The sequence below is a fragment of the Octopus bimaculoides genome, chromosome 25 (assembly GCF_001194135.2).
Source record: "Octopus bimaculoides isolate UCB-OBI-ISO-001 chromosome 25, ASM119413v2, whole genome shotgun sequence".
NCBI classification, from domain to species: Eukaryota; Metazoa; Mollusca; class Cephalopoda; order Octopoda; family Octopodidae; genus Octopus; species Octopus bimaculoides.
The window spans coordinates 5,470,346-5,471,348 of record NC_069005.1 but is presented as its reverse complement, the minus strand read 5'-3'; positions in this window follow the sequence as shown (position 1 = coordinate 5,471,348).

Genomic DNA, 1,003 nt, shown 5'->3' with positions numbered 1-1,003 from the left:
ATATCTGATATATATCTCTCTCTCTGTCTATCTATCTATCTATCTATCTATCTATCTATCTATCTATCTATCTATCTATCTATCTATTTTACATTTCTAATTCCAAACAATAGATGTATAGATATCTTAGCCTGTCTGATAGACCTGTCTATCTATCTATACGATATACATAGTACTGTCTGGTCAATTAAAGATGACCTACTGAAGGTTTGTAAACAACAACAACAATTTCTTATTCTTTTTTATATTTTTCTTTAATTTTTATCCACACACAAACACAGCCCGACTCCCTCTCCTTCTATTCTTATTATGTGACTCAGTGCCTCTCTATTTCTCTCTTCCTCTATCTCTCTTCCCCTTTCTCCCGTTCACTCCCTCCCTCGTTCTCTCTTTCTGTTTCTCTCTCTCCCTCTCTGTCTTTCACTCTACTCCGCTCTATTTCTCTTTTTATCTTTCTTATTCACCTTCTCCCTCTTTCTGCCGTTATTTCTCTCTCCATCTCTCTCATTCACACCTTTTCTTTCTTTCTCTCTCCCTCTGTATCTCTCCATCTCTCTCATTCACTCTTATTCTTCCTTTCTCTCTACTTCTCTCTCTCACACACACTCTTTCTCCAGCTATTTCTCTTTCCATCTCTCTACCTTACTCTCTTTCTCTCTCTCCCTCTCACTCGTAATCACACACTCTCTTTCCCACTTCTCTCTCTCTCTCTCTCTCTCTTGCTATTTCTTTCTCTCGCTCTTTCTCTCTCCCTCTCACTCATTCACACACTCTCTTTCCCGTTATTTCTCTCTCTCTCGCTATTTCTCTCTCTCTCTCCGTTTCCTCTCCCTCACTCTCTTTCTCTTTCTTCCCCTCTCTCTTTCTATCATTCTCTCTCTCTTTCTACCATTCTCTCTCTCTTTCTATCATTCTCTCTCTCTTTCTATCATTCTCTCTCTCTCTTTCTACCATTCTCTCTCTCTTTCTATCATTCTCTCTCTCTTTCTATCATTCTCTCTCA